The 18,391-nt window shown below is 49.9% G+C and overlaps 1 long non-coding RNA gene across 1 annotated transcript in view; it reads left to right on the top strand.

The window, feature by feature from the left end:
* LOC138283477 (uncharacterized) overlaps positions 1 to 18,391 on the top strand; it is a 111,355-nt gene that overhangs the window by 61,555 nt on the left and 31,409 nt on the right. Inside the window, exon 3 of the long non-coding RNA XR_011201262.1 lies at positions 11,661 to 11,859. This is a non-coding gene — a long non-coding RNA (uncharacterized lncRNA). The remainder of the gene's footprint in view (positions 1 to 11,660; positions 11,860 to 18,391) is intronic.

Here is an 18,391-nt window from a genome sequence, read left to right as displayed (position 1 = left end):
TAGTGTGTTGCAATTCCCTTTCTACACCCTGGATGGCATTCAAAATGGTAGATTGCCCAACAGTGAGTGACCTGTGGAGGTCAATGGCCTCCTCACTGAGGGCAGCAGAGGTGACAGGGGCATGGGCTGAGGTGCCTGGGGCGAAGGTGATGCCCACCCTCCTGGGTGAGCGGGCACAGGGAGAAGGCTGAGGGGCTGCTGGGAGGGCGGTGCTGGTAGGGGGGGTGGCGGCTGTACCTGTAGAAGTGGGGGGCACAGATTTTGCGGCCACCACAAGGGAGCTCCCATCGGAGGACGAGTCTGTGTCGCTGGTTGCTGATCCTGTCCCCGCCGTGAAGCTCCCCTCACCCTCCGTCCCACTGGTGTATTCTGAGTCCGTGGTGTGGCCCTCCATGGCCATGTGGGATGCAGCTCCCTCGTGCTCCGGTGCCACTGTACCTACGCCTGATGATGCTGATGCACACAAGAACAGGGAGACCACAAAAAGGGGGGGACGACAGAAGAAAGACAGGTTGAGTGCATGGTTTACCGCTACCGTTGGCGGACAATACAGACACAGCAGCCTTCTGCACTAAGCCGCGCTGTTGGGCTCTACAGATGCAGTGCCTGGGATATGGCCTACATGGCTATGGTCGACATCTGCACACATAGATGACACAGGGGCATGTATACCTGTACTTGGCACTCTACAGAGGTGGGGTGGAGTGCCACATGGCCTGCATTACGGAAGGGCCTAGCCTACGGAACTCAGCCTGGCCTAGGGGAACCCACAGCCCTCCTCCCCCACCCAGACACCTTCACAGCACGCAAAGTCCGCAGAATGATGTTGTACTCACCCCCTTGTGTCTGCTGTGATGCTCTCAAGCGCCCATCCAACTCCGGGTAGGCCACCGCCAGGATCTGGAACATCAGGGGGGTCATGGTGCGACGGGCACCCCTCCCACGTTGGGAGGCCATCCCCAGCTGAGCCTCTGCCGTCTTCTTGCTCCAGTGGCGAATGTCCTCACATCTTTTCCGGCAGTGGGTGCTCCATCTGTGGTGGACCCCCAGGGTCCGGACGTCCTTGGCGATGGCACGCCAAATATCCTTGTTCTGGTGGGCGCTGACCTAAATGAAATGTACAGGGGAAGAAGAGAAGTCATTAGCAACTGCACCGTCGAAGTGAGGGGCCCACATCCCTATCCTTGCCATGTGGCACATGCATTCACAGTCCATCACGCATGCAGAACCGTGGCCCCTTCATTCTTACAACCAGCCCCCTCCACTCAGGCATAGCCCATACAACGTGCTCCCTGTGTACTTACCTGTTGGTCTGGAGGACCGTAGAGTAGCGTGTACTGGGGGAGGACCTCGTCCACAAGCTTCTCCAACTCCTGTGCAGTGAAGGCAGGGGCCCTTTCCCCAGACGCACGAGCCATTGTCTCTTCCAGACCGAGGTCACAGAGGCACTTGCAGTGTAGGTCCTCTCCTGTCGAAGATCAGGTATCGAGTGATTGAACAGATAGAAAATGGCGGTGACGTCCGCGGCGGTGCGTACCATCAATGCTGGCGCACTTCGTCATTGGCTCCTGGGACCCATAGGGTCCAATGTTAACCAATGCAGCATTGCGCCGCGGTCTTCGACCGCCTACCGTGACGGTGTACAACGCCAGCGCAGTTACCTCACATCCCATTGTCCCACTTTAGAGGTCAGGCAGCCGCCATTTCAGGGGCCCACATGGCTTCATTTTCAACTGCGTCACACATACCTAGGCCTAGACTCAACACACATACAGGCAACTTTTTGGATTATGTTTCGTGTTCTGTGTAGACTGTGGGTACATACCTCTGAGTTGTTTGACTCTGTGGTCGCTGTTGTGCTTCCTAGACACCGTCCGCTGGGACATGTGAGGAGATGGCGGAATTCTCCGGTGTACCGACCGCTGGTGGACCTGTTGACAAAGGAGGAGCGACATTTAATCATCACCTACAGGTTTGACCATGCCACAATCCAGGAACTGTGTACCCAGTTGGAGCCTGACCTGATGTCAGCAATCCGCCATCCCACAGGAATCCCCCCTCAAGTGCAGGTGCTATCAGTGTTCCATTTCCTTGCTAGTGGGTCATTTCAAACAACAGTGGCCATGGCATCAGGGGTGTCCCAGCATATGTTTTCCAACGTGTTGTCCAGAGTGTTGTCTGCCCTTCTGAAACACATGCGGAGCTACATCGTTTTCCCTCAGGTGGAGGATTTGCCTACAGTGAAAGGTGACTTCTATGCCCTTGGACATATCCCTAACATCATAGGTGCCATTGATGGGACCCATGTAGCTCTGGTCCCCCCCCACAGTAGTGAACAGGTGTACAGGAACCGGAAGAGTTATCATTCGATGAATGTACAGATGGTATGTTTGGCAGACCAGTACATCTCCCAGGTAAATGCTATGTTCCCTGGCTCAGTGCATGACGCCTACATCTTGCGGAATAGCAGCATCCCTTATGTGATGGGTCAACTCCAGAGGCACCAGGTGTGGCTATTAGGGGACTCTGGTTACCCCAACCTGTCATGGCTACTGACCACAGTGAGGAATCCCAGGACCAGGGCAGAGGAAAGCTACAATGAGGCCCATGGGCGGACTAGGAGGGTGATCGAACGCACCTTCGGCCTCCTGAAGGCCAGGTTCAGGTGCCTCCATATGACAGGGGGTTCCCTATTCTACTCACCAAGGAAGGTGTGCCAGATCATCGTGGCCTGCTGTATGTTTCACAATTTGGCTTTGCGACGCCAGGTGCCTTTTCTGCAGGAGGATGGTCCAGATGACGGTGTTGTGGCACCTGTGGAGCCTGTGGACAGTGATGAGGAGGAAGCAGAGGAAGAAGACATTGACAACAGGGACTCAGTTATCCAGCAATATTTCCAGTGACACACAGGTGAGAATACATTCCTGCCTACTACAAGTACTTTCACACTTCTACCTCTATCCTGTCTGTCGATTTCAACCAGTATATGGTAACTGAGTTGTACGTTTCCATTATGGTTTCACAGGTGTGGTTTCCAACGTGTGTCATCTGCTTAGATTCCTCATGGACTTGAGATGTGTGACATAGGTATGTTGACATTACATTTGAGAACGCATTTTGTCACTGTCATTGCTATAATACATTTTCTAAATCACAGACTGACTCCAGGTTGTTTTGTGCTTCAAGGGTGTTTATTTAAGTGCTAAATATTGGAGGGGGGTTGTAAAATGGTGAGGGGTGATGGTGGAGGACTGTCCATGGCAGAGTCCAGTCTATGAGTCTCACAGGTGCATTGCCCATATGGGCATAGGAAGTGGAGCTGGGGCAGTTCCAAGATGGACAGGGTTACAAAGTGGGACAGTAGGATGACAATCAGGGTGGTCTTACTTCTTGGCGGGGGTCTTGCCATCGTGCTCTGTCTTGTTCTTGGTTCTCAGGGACCGCTTGCGGGGTGGTTCTCCGTCTGCAGGGGGTGGGGTGCTGGTGTGGTGGTCCTGTGGCGGTGCCTCCTGTCCACTAGCGCCGGCAGAGGTGGTGGGCAGTTCATCGTCCTGGCTAGTGTCAGGGGCCCATTGGAGTGCCACAGTGTCCCTCCTGGTGTTGAGTATCTCCTTCAGCACCCCTACGATGGTGCCCAGGGCGGTGCTGATGGTTCTGAGTTCCTCCCTGAAGCCCATATACTGTTCCTCCTGCAGGCGCTGGGTCTCCTGAAACTTGGCCAGGACCATTGCCATCATCTCCTGGGAGTGGTGGTATGCTCCCATGATGGAGGAGAGGGCCTCGTGGAGAGTGGGTTCCCTAGGCCTGTCCGCCCCCTGTCGCACGGCAGCCCTCTCAGTTCCCCTGTGTTCCTGTGCCTCCGTCCCCTGGACCGTGTGCCCACTACCACTGCCCCCAGGTCCCTGTTGTTGTTGGGGTGGTGGGTTATCCTGGGTTCCCTGTAGTGGTGGACACACAGCTGATTGACGTGTCCTGGGGACGGGGTATGGGCCCGCTGGGTGGGTGCTGTGCTGGTGTTACCAGAGGGTGGAAGGTCTGTGGTGGGCTGTGCCTGTGTGAGGGGAACCGACTGTCCCGAGGCCCACGATGGTCCGGGCTGGTCATCTAGGTCCAGTTGGACAGAGCTGCTGTCATCACTGTGGGCCTCTTCTGTGGGTGGGGTGGAGATATCTGGACCCTCCTGTCTGGTGACGTTGGGTAGTGGTACTGAAGGGGTGGAAAGGCATGATTATTGCATCTGTGTGTTTCATGGTGTGCAATGGGTGGGTGACCGTGTACCCCAGTGCTGGCATTCCTGTGTGTGGGCTTGTGTGATGATGGTTGAGGGGGGTGTTATGGGTATTTGCAGTGGGCATGCTTTAGTGATGGGTGTCCATGCTTTGTTTTTGCATGCAGGGCTTGGTGTTGGGATGTGTGGTTTGTGATATTGGTACATTTGTGAGGAGCTTGAGTGATAGGGGTGGGGGCGAGGGTGGGGGTCTGTGATAGCATGCAGGTAGGGTGGGGGATATGATAGTTAAGATTTGACTTACCAGAGTCCATTCCTCCACCGACTCCTGCGAGGCCCTCAGGATGCATTATTGTCAAGACCTGCTCCTCCCATGTTGTTAGTTGTGGGGGAGGAGGTGGGGGTCCACCACCAGTTCGCTGTACTGGGGTTTGGGGCTGGGGACCACGGAACGCACCTTCCGCCGTAGGTCGTTCCACCTCTTCCTGATGTCGTCCCGATTTCTTGGGTGCTGTCCCACTGCGTTGACCCTGTCGACTATTCTTCTCCATGGCTCTACCCGTACGATTTCCTCCACCATGACCCTGAGCTCCTCCTCCGAGAACCTGGGGTGTCTTTGCCGTGCCATGGGGTGGTGTAGGTGATGTGTGGGGTGGTGTATGTGGTGATAAGTGTGGTGATATGTAGTGGTGTGTGATGTTTTGTGCGTGGAAGTAGTGTGGGTGATGGTGTTGAGCGTCTGTGGCTGCTAGTTTGTGGATGGTGGTGTCTCTCTCTGTGCTTCGTTCTCAATTGTTGTTGTAGGGGTTTGTGGGTGATGTGGGTGTGTGTTTTATGTAGTATTGAGTGTGTGGGAGTGGTGTGTGTATGTGTCTCAGGTGTGTGTCTTTTGAATTGTCCAATGTGGCGGTGTTTTGGAGATTTGTGTGTATTTTGAGCGCGGCAGTGTGTACCGCCAATGGAATACCACGGTTGAAAGACCGCTGCGTGGATTCGTGGGTCGTGATAGCATGGGCGTATTTCTGTTGGCGTGACGGTGGAGGTTTTGTTTTTGCCAGTTTATCACTGACCTTTGGTGTGGTGGACTTGTGTGGGTGTCGGAATTTTGTCGGATTTGGGTATGTGGGTCATAATAGCTGTGGCGGATTTCCGCGGCCGCAGCGGTGTGTTGGCGGTCTTCTGCACGGCGGTAAGTGGCTTTTACCGCCAATGTTGTAATGACCACCATAGTGTGGGCAAATTGTGCCAACAGTGGTTAAAATCATCCTCGCTAGATGCAGTTAAGACACATCTCGCTCTCCTGTCTAATAACACTGACTTACAAGATTTTTTGTCAGGCCCAAAGATACCACATAGGAAGCGTTTCTTGTATAAAGTATACAATTAAATATGGAAACTTTCCCAGCAGGAGGCTGCAGCCTGGTTAAGGCAAATAGATCAGGAAAATATGGAGAAGGCATTAGCTGTTGTGGATAATGGAATTCACGCCTTGTCCGACCGAATATATAAGATTAACAACATTGTTTCTTCTGCGATAGACATAATACGATCGGAGATGTCTTCTTTATATCATGGACAAAGTCAGACCAGGTCCATTATGCAGTTGGGTTGGACACTTCAGACATTGAAGGCGGGTCGCGTTCCGTGGCAGCACATCAGTGCCAGGGAGATCTTTTTTCCCTTTAATTTAACGTGACAACAACAACTAATGGCTAAGAAGGAGGTGACTTATGTCATGCTCAACATTGAAAAATTAGAAAGATTGCCTTTTACCGTAGCTGAGATCCCCTCTGCAGAGTGGTTGATACACGGGGTTATTAATCTGCCCATTTCTACATTACAGTTCACTTCCTGTTTGAAACATGTTCCGGTAGGCAGATATGAGTAGTTGGGAGATAGTTATATCCATGAGGTGTGGGAGCTTCCCTTCTTGTACAAATGCCTCAATGGCATGAAAGAGGTCTTTCTTAGCGGTAGTGAATGCGAGACTTCAGTCAGCCAGTCGATGATTTGTAAGCAGCTGTCGTTGCATGGGGCATGTAATGCCTCGGTTGCGAACTTGGCTTGCTATCTGAAGGGAGTTCTGGTCCCCTTGATTAAACGCACATTCCAGGTGCTTTCAAACGGCAGCTACATCCTCCTCAATAGTGAAGACTGTTGTGGCATGCGTTCCGGAATAGTTTACGTTGTTTCGGTCACTAAGGTCATTACTTGCTGCGGGAGTGTGTTGTTTCCCCCCACTAAATTAAGGGAGGTAGCAGATATCTGGCCTCACATTGCTACTTCCAAGGTGAATTTCGACAAGTTAAGTAGACTAAAGGCTTTATTGTTTCAGAAGCATGTGGCCCTTACATCTGCACGCGAGACCTACGCGCTTCAGGTGGCAAGGTCATCAGCGGAAATACAGTCCCTGTTAAATACCAACTTTCCGGGCCACTTTGGTGAACTCATGGGACGTATATTTATTGCGTCCAGCACGGATGGATTAGCGCATTTTTTCAAAGCTGTTGGTGTTGGTTTCGTTCACACCTTCTCTTCCATATTCGGTTTAATACCTTCGGCTATTCATTCAATTTTCGGAAGCATTTTTGGGGGATTTCCGATAACTTTGGCCTTATTAGCCGGCATTTTGCTGTTGCTGTTGTTTTTCCGCAATGGCTGTTCCGCCGCAACAAGGACGAATGTGGGCGCTCCCATCAGCGCAGCTATGTTGTGAACGCATGATGCTGCACTTTGGAGCAATACTCCTGGGACATTTGGAGTGTGGCTGGTCTCTGTCATTCAGACCGGTTTTGGATTGTGTGCAGCCCGTGTTTCGGTGGTGTTGGTGCGATTTGGAACATGCACTAGATGTCTGTCTCTCACAGCAACGCCCCCCAGTGGTTGATGCTGATCTGTTGATGTTCCCGATGAGGGCTCATTGCCAGACATGCGCGCTGAAGCTGCGTTTGCTTCGTGAGGCTGATTACGAGATACCCTTCCTGGAGGAAGTTGATATTAACTTGTTCACAGGCTCTGTACGGGATGCCGCCCTGGTTGACACTGGGGCTTTGGAACACACCTGCTCCTTAATAGTCTTTGCCGTGGATTTTCCGGTTTTGTCATCTGCTGAAGTGGAGGATCTCCTGCTTTCCATGACAATTTTTTTTATTGAATCTAGTCTAAATTGACACTGTTCTATGAATTCGGCATTCAGCCACATGCTTATTTTTAAATTGAGGATTAGTGTGCTTTGTTATCCTGTTGACTTGTTGAAATTCTGTAGGTTTTTAATTATGTTTTAGCTTAGGGCACTTTTAGCTTTGACTTGAACCACTTTCTACCGACAAGGAGAGGGTGTAGTGTAGCCATTTTTAATATAGCTTTATGCGTGTTTGCTTAAAGTATTAGGCCTCTGTGCACTTTGCCCTAGATGCATTTTATTTAGCCTTGCACTGTTATTTTGCAATAACCAGTTTCACGGTCTTGTTTTATTTTTCTTCTATCACACTGTTTAGCTTACTTCAGCACTGAAGTTCTCAAACAATACATTCTTGCTCGCTCTGTGCTTCAGTCAGTTATACAGTCTGGTACATTGCCGGTAGACGTGGTAGAAGTTTAGTCTTCAGGGTTCATAGACAGTACACATTCTTACGTAGGGACGTTTCTTAGACTACCGGTGTGTTAGTTATAAAAACACTTTCTAGTCCTGGTACACGTAAGAGGGAGATTCCGACCAGGAACCCACAACTAGATGCTGACTGCCCTGTTGCAGATGCTGATCCAGATCACAGGCTTTTGCTCAGGTATGAGGGTTGATGTCCTCCCGGGGGAACCTGAAAGGCAGGCTTAGAGCTTAACATGCTGTGCTCAAAATATAACTTAGAGAGAGAACGTAACCTAGTTGCAATATGATCGCATTATTCTTATGTTTCACTCTTCTCGTTACTATTTCAATCCTACTGTGTTGTATGGTTCTGGTTATTGCGGCTCACGCCTTGTTATCTAAAATGCAGTTGTTTTATTAAACCATTCTTTAAAACTCAAACTGCCTTTGTCATTTATATATGAGACCGCACTGTGTATGAGAGAACTGGTTGTGACCTGAGTGACCACGACCTCCCTGGGAAGAAATAAGATGTCATGTCCTCGGCTGCCCCATTGTCTCTTCCCTTTGGGAAAGATAAGGCACTGCTAGTTAGCCGGAGCTTACCCCGGATTTGGGGTGACAAGGGTCCTTCGCCGTGGGTCAGACTTAGTCCCCCACACTGTGAACGATCTTGCCGCCCAGAAATCCAGTAGTCTCATTAGGATAATGAGAGCCTACGCGACAGAGGTGCCGGCCTAGAGTGCGTTGCTGTAGTCGAACTTGCTCATGTCTAAGGCGTGAGTGACTGTCCTGCGACAGTCTGCTGGGATCAATCTGAAGATCTTCTGGAGTTTGCAGAGTGTGTGCCAGCAGAAGGAGGCAACAGAGTTTACCTGGGGGGCCATGGAGAGGGAGGAGTCGAGGATGATTCCTAAGTTGCGGGCATGCTCAGTCGGCGCAGGGGGGGCACTTAGGGGTGTGGGCCACCGTGAGTCATCCCAAGCTGAGGTGACATTTCCGAAGATGATGAGCTCCGTCTTGTCCGAGTTGAGCTTCAGGCAGCTTTCTCTCATTGAGGTGGCGATGGCTTCCATTCCTGTGTGAAAGTACCTTTTGGCCATGTCCAGGTCTTCGGTGAGGGAAATGATGAGTTGTGTGTCATCGGCATATGACACGATATTCATACTGTGGCTTCTGACGATGGCCGCAAGAGGGGCCATGTATACGTTGAACAGCGTGGGACTCAGTGAAGATCCTTGAGGGACTCTGCAGTTGACTCCTGTGGGTCTGGAGTTGTAGGTCGGGAGTCTGACCCTCTGCGTCCTCCCAGAGAGGAAGGAGTGGATCCATTAAAGGGCTCTTCTGCAGATTGTTATGTCGTAGAGTCTGGTGCGCATAGTGCTGTAGGAGACCACCGAAAGCTGCTGAGAGGTCGAGGAGTATGAGTGCTGAAGTGTGGCCGTGGTCTGAGAGTAATCAGATGTCGTCGGTGGCTGCCAGGTGTGCTGTCTCCGTGCTGTGATTTCTGCCGAAGCCAGACTGGGAGCTGTCCAGAAAGTTGTTGGCCTCGATGAAACTCCGTAGTTGTGCGTTGATTGCTTTCTCTAGTACTTTGTCGGGATAGGGTAGCAACGAGATGGGCCAGAAATTCTTTAGTTCTGATGGGTCGGCCGAAGGTTTCATCAAGAGAGGGCGTATTTCGGCATGTTTCCAGTCTTCAGGGAAGGTGCCCGTGCTGATGGAGCAGTTGATAGTGTTACGAAGCGCGAGGGTGACAGATGTGCTAGCTCTGATGTATATGTGGTGCGAGCAGAGGTCGGAGGGGGCTCTGGAGTAGGTGCTGTTCATGATGTTGACTGTTTCCTCTGTGGTGGGCGTGGACCAGTCGTGGATGGTGTGGGCGGGTTCTGGGGGGGGGGGATGGGTTGGTCGCAGGTTCCATTGGGGGTTGGGGGGCAGAAAGCTGTTGTAGATGTCCTGGATATTGTAGTGGAAAAAGGAGAAAAGGAGACAAGTTTGTCACAGAGGTCCTGATACAGGGGGATACAGGTGGCTTCTGCAAACTCGTTGATGACTAAGAAGAGTTCCTTCGAGTTGTGTGCAGAGGAGTTGATGCACTCCCGGAGTGCATCCTTCCTTGCTTTCTTGATTTTTCGTTGGTGGGCGGCCGAGACAATCATCATATGTGTGTAAATCAGTATAAGACAGATGGCTCCAAGGTGTAGGAGTCACATGTCACCCATACTGGTAGGCAGCATTATTAATAAGGACGTGGTCTGAAGAAGCACAAACTCAGAATTTAAAACATAACACAGTCGTTGGGGACTCTCTTTAATAAGAAGAATTGATTTCTATTGAAATTAACCCTTTTCTCAACATTAGGATAATGAAAGTCTGAAGAAAAAATCATAACGCTCTAATCCAGTGGTTTCCAACCTGTGGTACGGGGACCCTGCGGGTCCGCGAAGGCTCCTCAGGGGGTCTGCGACTGCTTAGAAAATTAAATAATATTAACAGATTAGGTCCTCAGCTTTCAGTAATGACTCAGTAGGGGTTCCCCGGATTCCAATAATTATTCAGTGGAGGTCCCTGGGTTCCAGTAATGATAAAGTGGGGGTCCACAGATGTCAAAAGGTTGGGGACCACTGCTCTAATCTATACCTCGTAGTTTGCATGCAGATCTTTGATGACAGTTAATTGCTCATTGTTCTATATTACGATTTTAAGTTATAACCTGCAAGTAACATCAGGATCTCTCTGAAACAAAGCAGTAACCCACTGACCTATTTACATTATGTGCACTTTGTGATCTGCATGGTACAGGATTTTTGCAACAACAGTGCTGGATTAAACCCTGTGGTGGCCCCTAGGCAGTCAAAATTTCGGGGCCCCCCTAGCAAATTATCTCCTAATGTGTTTTAAATTTTACCAACCAACAATTTGAATAAACCAGTTTTATTATACAAAAACTAAACATTACATGTATGAAGTTTGCAACATTCTTTTTACAAGCTGACAGAAGATGAGCTTTTAAGAGAAACTGTTATGTGAATCTGATGTCTGTGGTTCATGTACTTTCAGTTGTTAATGGGTTCATTACATTAATACAGCATGTTCTCTATAGAGTATTTAATGTAAAGTTTGGGTTTCTTTGAGTTGATTCATTTTTTCCTATCTTTTGGAAACAATTTAAGAAAGCTTGATTGTCATTTTGTTTCAAGATCAAATCAATATTATTTTGATCCACTGTCACGGGGCCCCTAAAACGAGTGGGGCCCGTAGGCCTGTGCCTATTTTGCTTATTTGGGAATCCAGTACTATGCAGCAGGCATATTAACCCTCTGCGCTAGCCCTATGATGAGTCAAAACTTCCCCTAGACAATACTACGATCTCTCTCCAGGAACAACATTGACAGGAGTTATCATGAAATTTTTATTGTTGCCTGAAAACTGCTGGAGGCAAAGAACACGGCAGCAGGTGCTTTTAAAACCATATGATACTTGCAAACATGGCGCGCCCACCCCAAGTCAGCACCCAGTGTGGTGGCACTGGTCGTATTGCCCTAGAGCCTGTCCTGTTGGTGGTTTCCATTTGGAAGGATTTGTGGTAAAAAATCACCTTAAATCTCTTATCCAAGGTCAATAGTATGTGCGGCGAGAAGTGCCTCAAATGCAATGTATAGTTTCTGTAGGGTGCACAATTTGCAAAACATTGTCAAGTGTTTATAAGGAAAGATGTTCAAAACAAATGTATATTTACATTTGAAAATCACTGTATGAATATTATTATACCCTTAAACGTCTTTAATGAACAGATATTCCAAAATGGACAGACATAACAAAGGTTTTTTTATTTTGCTGCAGAAACCATCAGCAGAAAAAGATTTGAGAAGATCATGGTGAATTCACTTTGTGTTTTGGATCCTATCTATGAGAGAGCTCCCCTTAACCACCTGCCTGCTAGGCTTCATGAGCAACAAGAGGAAGAGGTGAAATTCACATTACCCCCACTAACCACAGAAGCAGCCAAACGTGTACATGAGCAGAGACGATTCAGTGAGAGGTAAGCTGTAAAACAAACCTCTAGTAAATGGCCCTGAAGTTCCGCAGTAGAGACTGGCACACTCACCACCCAACTCTCAGAAAGCATTATCATAAGACATTGATCGAGCCTTACATGTGTCAGTATCTACCGTGAAATTGTGAATGCAGTTGTCTCTCTCATACCATAAAGTTGGGTGTAATGCATGTTTTGCCAATGCCTTTATTGGTTGAGCAGTTTCTTTGGCCTGGATTATATTTTTCCCTAAAGCTAATTTTATTGGCCAGGTATTCTAGCCTGTTTGGTAAACTAATGAGACATATTCTCAAACTGCATTTTGTACTACTACTGTTGGACCTGGCCTTCTCTGCAGGGTAACCCCCACACCTTTTGCCTTCCTCCTACGTTTGCTGGCCTTAGGACTTTGCTGGCCTTAGGACTTTGTGCACTTTACCACTGCTAACCAGTGCTAAAGTGCATGTACTCTCTCATCTAAACATGGTAGTAGTGGCTTATCCCCAAATGGCACAATTAATGTACTTCAAAGTCCCTAGTAAATTGGTACTACATATACCCAAGGTCTGTAACTTAAATGCTACTAGTGAGCCTGCAGCATTGACTGTGCCACCCACGTAAGTAGCCCTGTAACCATGTCTCAGGCCTGCCATTGCAGGGCCAGTGTGTTGGACCTGCCCCTTTTCTGCAGGGTTATCCCCAAACGTTTTGCCTTCTTCCTTCTATTTTTTCTGATCTGTTTTTGCTGGTTTTTGATACTTAGGGAACTTTACCACTGGTGACCAGTCCTAAAGTGCAAGTGCTTCTCCTGTTTAAATTGTGATTATGATTGGTTATCCATGATTGGCATATTTGATTTACTAGTAAGTCCCTAGTATAGTGCACCATGTGTGCCCAGGACCTGTAAATCAAATGCCGCTAATGGACCTGCCGCACTGCCTCTTTGCTGTGTGTGCTTTGCTGGGTTGGCCTGCAGTTGCTGCTTCTGCCTTAGAGAGAATAAAGACTGGAATTTGCTGTATTTCCTGCTTGTGAAGTTTCTCCAAGGGCTTGGACTGAGCTTGCCTCCTATTAAAAAGTCTCAGGGACATGAAAGACTCCACCTACAAGCACCTAGGCTCTTTTGCTGAGTCCCCCTGACTTGCCAAGTTGTGCCATATCCAGTCCCTGGGTCCTTGGAAGGAGAAGTTGGCAGAACCTGAGTGAAAATCCACGCACCAGAGCTGAGTGACAGAAAAATCAACAATGCACCGCTGCTGAAAAATCGATGCAGTAGCAGTGAAAGCGACACATCGCTAGCCCAGTGCGGATTCATCATTGCTGTGCGTCGGATTTTCCATGCATCGTCCCTTGGAATCAAATCTTCAACATCACCACACTGACCCGGGGTTCCAAATAGGAAAAGATACTTCCTTCAAGTTTGGTGACTCCGGGATCACAATTTGAAATCCTAAATCATGGTGAAGTCAGGTTTTAAATTGCAGTTCTGAAAATGCCACTCTTAGAAAGTTGGCATTTTTCAGGTCTTAGCCATTTGATGCCTGCAGCCTGTTCCTGGTCACATGGCTGGGTGTAGCTGGCAGTTGGGCTTTGTGTATTCCTCCTAGATAGACGCACAGTGGGAGCTTAGGTGTTATTTGATGGCCATCTAGGGAGTGATGGGAGGGACGACCTGAACACTGCCTAGCTTACATCTGAATAGGCTGTGTCATGTCCACACACAAAGGGTATTGTCACTCCATGCAGCTTTAAGCCAGGGCAGGGAAAGCAGGGAATTCTTTGCACTTCTAGGCCACTGTATATAACTTTCTCCCACAACCAGGGCACAAAGGTATAAATAATGGACTCTGCTGGACTACTTCTTTGCTGTGTTGACCTGCTGCCTGCTGCCTTCTTGCTTGGGCGAAAAGGACTTGATCTGCATCTCTTGAACCAAGAACCCAGAGTAACTCCAAGGGCTAGTTGCCTGGCCTCCTCATCTGAATTCTCAGGGACATAACAGACGTCCAACCTCTCTGCTTCTGCACCTGAACATGGACATCTGTGATTTTATCCTACCAAGTGGTGTCCCCCAGTCCTAGACCCTTGAACGTGTGCTGAAAGTGCTTGCCAGCTGAACCAATGCATCCTCTCTGCTTAGTGATGCATCCCCAAGTAAAACCAATGAATCTCCTGGGCTGAGTAACGCATCACTAAGCAGAACTAATACATTGCCCCTGCTGTGTGTATTGAGCCCTTTGTAAAAGACTTGCTTCATGGCTGTATCCCGGATCTTGGGTCCGACGCATCACCTTTGGCACTGCGGCTTCACAATGCTTTCTCGAAGCAGAACATCACATCTATCATTGACGGCAGCCTCAACAACGACTCCAAACCTCCACATCACAGCTTTGTCGCTCTTCAGAATCAACGCATCGCCTCAACTGCACAATGCATCCTCGACACCGGCCTTAGTATCGCAAACCCCTTTGACGGGATCCTCAATGTTAACACAACAAGATCTCGCACTGCAAACTCACCGCAACTGGGAACAGACGCAGCACCTTGGCTGTGTGACGCATCTTTGATGTGGATCCATGCAATGCTTAGCAACCAGGATTAAAGGTACTTTGTTCAGTGGGCTTGACTGGGTTCCTGCAGCCAGCCCACACTCAATCATGGTCAGCCTGAACTTGTGACTTAGTCCAAGTCCAGCGCAAACAGATGTACCCAATAGCTCTTTGTGCTTCTTGACGCTATTTTTACTTCAAACTTAAAATTCAATTTCTCCAGTTCTACGAATTGGATTTTTGTTGTTTTGGTCTTCTTTTGTTTATTAAATTCTACTCTATTTTTTCTAACTTTGTTGTGGGCTCCTTTTGTGGTGTGTTTTCTCTGTTTTACTGTTTGAAGTGTTACACAAATACTTTACACATTGCCTCTAAGTTAAGCCTGATTGCTCTGTGCCAGGCTACCAGGGGTTGAGCACAGGTTAATCTGGGGTTGCTTGTGTTTTATCTAGACAATGATCGAGGATGCTGTTTGACCGGGGCTCAGAGCCCAGTCAGCCAACAAGCCAAATTTTGACATCTACCATACTACAAAATGCTATTCATCAACCTACGTGTGGAGGTCTCTGCCTCTTCTGATTTTTCTGCGTGGATATCTCCACCACAACTATGGAGATCTCTGCACACTTAAGCATAGATTTTAAAAGTAAATCTGGGACGGATGAGGGAGTAGTTTGAAAATGGGGAATACTTACTACAAAATGGAGCAGTTAAAGGAGAAGTAAGGAGGTTTAGGGAGTGGTTTTGGGAGGGAGCAGCACCCACCCACGAAATAGTCAGCCGATTGCAATCACAGATTGCCCTTCTATAGTTGCTACAGCCAAAAACGACCAAAACAGTTGCAAATGTACTGCAGCTCAGGGCTGGAGTATGTTCAGCACCATATGTGGCCGACCACTGGAACTGCAACACCCTTCCATAGAACAAGAGACTTAGGCCCTCGTTACAACCCTGGCTGTAAATGCCGCCTCCCACCGTGCTGACGGCCGCCAACATACCGTGACCACGGCAGTATACCGGTACGGGTATTATGACCCACACATAGAAATCCGCCACTATACAGACACACACACAAGTCTGCCAGACCAAAGGTCAGTGATAAATTGGCAGTACCAAAACCCACACCGTTACGCCAACAGAAATACGCCCACAGTATCAGGACCCACGAATCACTGCAGCGGTCTTTCAACCGTGGTAAACCATTGGCGGTACACACCGTTGCGCTCAAAATACACGCACACCAACAAAACTACACAACATTGGACAATTCAAACTATACACACCTGACACACATAAACTCACAACACCCACACACCCACATCACTATAAAACACACACCCATATTACCCACAACCCTTTCAATGAAAAAAAAGATTACCAACTGAGAGAAAGACAAGCCAGGACCACCCACTCAATCTGAGCCACAGAACACCATCACCCAGACACCATCCACGCACCTCACAGCACACACCCCAACACAGCACCCCACACACCCTCACACATACCACTCACACCACATCCATGGCACCCGAAAGACACCCCAGGTTTTCAGAGGAGGAGCTAAGGGTCATGGTGGAGGAAATCATCCGGGTAGAGCCACAGCTATTCGGATCACAGGTGCAGCAGACGTGCATTGCAAGGAAGATGGAGCTATGGCGGATAGTCATGGACAGGGTCAACGCTGTGGGACAGCACCCCAGAACATGGGATGACATCAGGAAGAGTCCCAGTCCCCTCAATCCCAGCCTATCCCAAGCACACCTTCAGACCAGCAGTCATCCAAATCAACACACAGAAGTGGCTCAGGCAAACACAAGCACCACACTTCATCTCACAGGCACTCCCACAAGCACCATCCCCATGCAGACACACCAACATCTACTGCCTCCACTGTGTCCCCTCTCCTCCTCGTCCACCTCCCTCCCAGTAGTGTCTCCACTCACACCTGCATGCACTACATCCTCATTCACTACCTCCATCACCAGCATGTCTATCAATACACACCCCTCACTGGCAGTCACCACCCCCACCTCCATGCACACGTCCCCTGTGTCCTCTCCCACTGTGTCTGTGACCCCTCCTTCCAAAGTACACAGACACAAGCACACACTCACCCAACAGCCATCCACCTCATAACAGCATCCAGCTCATGCACCTGCACCCATACACAGCAGGCTGACACCTCCTACAACCACTCCCTCTTCCTCCACTCCCAAACCTTCACCCTCTTCCCTCCCCAATGTCCCTAAGAGGCTTTTCCTAGCCAACATTGACCTGTTCCCTACCGCTCCCCCCCTCGTCCTTCACCTCGGGCCAGGGTGGCCAGAACCCAGCCCAGCACCTCAGCCACCAAGTCCACGTCCGCTGTGGTTTCTGCAGCTGTCAGAGGCTGTAATGGGCACCAGTCATGCCAGCCAGTGTGTCGCCAACCCCTGACAAAGGCCAAGAAGATTCCGCCACCTGGCAAGGTCAAGAAGGGGACAGCATCCAGCAAGGAGAAGGGGCCACAACCACCCAGCAAGGCCACGTCAAAGATTCCAGCTGGCAGACCCAAGGTGACACCACCATCTGCCAAGGGCAGGAAGGGGCACAGAACACCAGCCAAGGCACTTCAGCTGTCTGAGCCTGCAGGTCAAGGCCTGGTGGCTACCAGCACAACCGCCAGCACCGCCACCTGCACCACGGCCATCACCGCCGCAAGCACCGCCACCTTCTCCGCCGCAAGCACCACTACTGTCAGCAGCAGCAGCCCCAGTGGGCAGCCGTCCTAGGCTGCAGGGGAAGGGCTGGAGCCTCCCCTCACCACTGGCAGCACCAGCACCTGCACCGCGGCCAGCACCGCCAGCAGCACCGCCGCAAGCACCGCCACCTGCAGCACTGAAAGTAGCACCACTGCCAGCAGCAGCAGCCCCAGTAGGCAGCCGTCCGAAGCTGCAGGGGAAGGGCTGGAGCCTCCCATCACCACTGCACCCCCTCCAGCACCGGCACTACCACCACTGTTCAGCCGTACGCGCCGGCGGATGGACTGTAGTCCTGCCTCCATGGAATATCATGAATCCTGGCCACTGCAAATCTCATGGCTCTGACACCCAGGTGAGGGACTGTGACCTGGCACCCCCCAAGTGCTGCATCATTGGGCACAAAGCCCCCCCAGAACCAGTGGAAGAAGGCATCCACTCACCCTATCCTTGGCAGGATGAAGCACACTGGGCACAAAGACTCCTCCAGAACCAGTGGAAGAGGCATCCGCTCACCCTATCCTTGGCAGGATGAAGCACACTGGGCACAAAGCCCTCTCCAGAACCAGTGGAAGAAGGCATCCACTCACCCTGTCCTTGGCAGGATGAAGCACACTGGGCACAAAGCCCCCCTCCAGAACCAGTGTAGGAGCCACTCACTAGAGAGACTGTGGCTTTGTACTCCCCAGGACCAAGCAGTGGGCAAACCACCCACTTGAGAGACTGTGGCTTTGCACTCCCCAGGACCAAGCAGTGGGCAAATCACCCACTTGAGAGACTGTAGCCTTGCACTCCACACGACCAAGCAGTGGGCAAACCACCCACTTGTAAGACAGTGGCTTTGCACTCCCCATGACCAAGCATTGCGGAAGGAAGACCCCTCCAGGAGCAGTGGTGTTGTCCTATCTTCCAGCTGAGGTGCCCCCCTTCCCCATCCCCCTGAGGTGCCTGTGTGTTTTCGACCTCATGCCGCTGCAGTGTTCTCTCCGTATTGAGGCAGGAGTCAAGTGTGGGCTTGGCCTATGTGTTTTGGCCCAGTGGGCCGAGGACATTTTGAGTGGACAATGCCCCGCCTTTTGTAAATATTGTATTTTTGTAAATACTGTTTTTGAGTTCTAAACGTATTTATAACTATTTCTAATATAATACTTATTTGACTCAATTCCTTTTGTCCTTGTGTTATTCCTGAGGGTTACGGGGTGTTTATGTAATGTTATTGCATCTGTTTGTGTGTATGGTGTTGGGGGTGAG

This window comes from Pleurodeles waltl, chromosome 3_1, assembly GCF_031143425.1.
Source record: "Pleurodeles waltl isolate 20211129_DDA chromosome 3_1, aPleWal1.hap1.20221129, whole genome shotgun sequence".
Taxonomy (NCBI): Eukaryota; Metazoa; Chordata; class Amphibia; order Caudata; family Salamandridae; genus Pleurodeles; species Pleurodeles waltl.
This window is presented reverse-complemented; position numbering and strand designations above follow the sequence as displayed.